Below are 2,500 nucleotides of genomic sequence, written 5' to 3'. Positions count from 1 at the left end.
GTACGGTTAAAAAAACCCTTGTTCGGTTAAAAAAGCACTTGTTCGCTTAAAAAAATAGTTGCTCGGTTAAAAAACCGTCTTACGGTTAAAAAAAACTCTAGTTCGGTTAAAGAAACCGTGGTACGGTTAAAAAAACCCGCTTTCGGTAAAAAAAAAAAAAAAAAAAAGCACTTGTTCGTTTAAAAACACTTGTTCTGTTAAAAAAAAAATCACTTGCTCACTGGAAAAAACACTTGTTCGGTTAAAGAAACGCTTGTTCGGTAAAAAAAAACTCTTGTCCGGTTAACCCTAACCCTAACGGTTAACAAATACCCCGCCGATTAATGAGTTACGCGGCTGCTTAGGAAAATCCTCGGTCGGTTATGAAAACACCCAACCGCTTAACTCTTTCATGCACCAATTATTTTTCTGTAACTAACATAACTCATAAAAAAACATCTACAAAATGACAGTGGTACTATGAAATGTTAAATTAGACTTTTTCTACAGCCTTTTTCAACTCTCATTTATAAAACAATATTGTTTTCAATCGGTTAGAATGCACCATTTGAATTGGGGAAGCTTAGCTTGATTTGTTGTTATACAACAACCCAGCGCATGAAATGGTTAAAGAAATACCCACCTGCCTAAGAAAATACCCAGTATCCTAGGAAAATCTAGTATCCTTAAAAAAAAATAAAACCCTCTGTCTCTTGAACATAAATGCAAAAATCATTTAAAAAAGCAAATTCATTTTCAAAAACGTTTAAAAAGTGTAAACCACTTATTAAAAGAAGACTTTACAAAATACTTCACTGCTATTTAAAAAATACTACACATCTATTTCAGAAATTCCAAACCACACTACAAAATGAATTTCAAAAACATTTGTTTGTTTTCAAGACAGAAGTTTTCATTACAGAAGACGCTGAATCCATTTTAAAAAGATGCACAGTGAAAAATGCCTACTTTTTATTTTTTTCAAAGGCTGTCACTTTCAAAAATTGCAGTCCCTTTTAGAAAAAAAAGAAGTCTTTAATTAAGAAGCAAAAGGTCTCTTTAAAAAAGAAATACAAGTTTTCATTTTAAGAATGGTAGATGTGACTTAACCAACAATTTTAACTCACATTTAAAGAAACACATTAAGTCGCTTTAAAATATATAATAAGTCACATTCAAGAAGCTTCATATCACTTTAAAAGGGCTTAAGTCACTTTAAAAGTCTCTTAAATGTCTAGCTCACTCACTCACTCACTCACTCACTCTCACTCACTCACTCACTCACTCACTCACTCACTCACTCACTCACTCACTCACTCACTGCATGATCAAAGTCTTTTAAAAAGACTATTCATGTTTGAAAAGTGCTATTTCACTTTTGCTATTTCCAAATAAATAAAAAGTTTACATCACTCTCAAAAAAATGCAAAGCTGCTTAAGAAAAAGCTAGGTCACTTTTAAAAAAGATAACTTCATTTGTAAAAAGAACATCAAGTCGGTTAAGAGTTCTCTGCTCACCAAAACCAAAACAAAAGGCTAAGTCGCTTTAGAATGTAAAACCAACTGCAAACCATTTTAAAAGGGTTTAAAGCCAGTTTAAAAGTCTCACCAGAGATGTCCAGCTCACTGGAACAAAGTCTTTTAAAAAGATTATTCGCATCAGAAAACAGCTAGCTCACTTTCAAAAGTGTTGCTTTAGAAAGAAGCTAGTTCGCTTTTAGAAACAAAAACTTCATTTCTAAGATGAAAATCGATTAAGAGTTGTCTGCGAAACAAAACCAAAAGCTTATTTGATTTAAAGAAACAAAAAACGTTTAAATGGATTCAAATTCACATTGTGAAGTAGAGCAACTTTAGAAATACAACAAATCACATTTTTAAAATTTTGCACATTGCAAAGGTCGTAAGCCACTTTAAACGCAAGCCTAACCCTAACCCTAACCCTAACGCTATATCATATTTAAAAAAGAGCCTAAGTCACATTAAAAAGGTCACATCATTTAGACAACACGAAGCTGTTAGTCCAAACAACTTGCAGCATCACCATCACCATCATTGTCAGCAGCAGCAGCAGCAGCAGCACGCAGCAGCAGCAGCAGCAGCAGCAGCAGCAGCAGCAGCAGACGACGGAGAAAAAAATGCAAATTCAAAAGGTCTTCCAAGGAAACAGTCTTCGAAATCAATCAGAAAATAACATCATCATTGCAAAACAAAACAAAAAACAAAAGGAGGTGTTTGCATTTAAAAAGCTCTCTCAAAAGACAAACGAATACGACTTACTCATTGATTGGTTGAAACTTGCTGCTAAGATGAGCTTCCTTTTGTTACATCACAGGGATGCATAATTGTACAGCCACAACATCTACCCAGCATTACCTCACTCAAAACTAACTAAACACTGTCTCATTCTTAGAAACGAAACATTGTTTAACTTAGCTTAGAGTAGCTAAGGTTAAATAGGTCTGTTAAAAGATAGCTGAAATTCTTAGCTCCCTGCTGATTGTTTTCTTCTATACATTTC

Source organism: Hydra viridissima, unplaced genomic scaffold (genome assembly GCF_058129835.1).
Source record: "Hydra viridissima isolate aposymbiotic clone 2 unplaced genomic scaffold, HvirCarnegie_v1 scaffold_14, whole genome shotgun sequence".
NCBI classification, from domain to species: domain Eukaryota; kingdom Metazoa; phylum Cnidaria; class Hydrozoa; order Anthoathecata; family Hydridae; genus Hydra; species Hydra viridissima.
The sequence above is the reverse complement of the archived record's forward strand: the minus strand, read 5'-3'. Positions refer to the sequence as shown.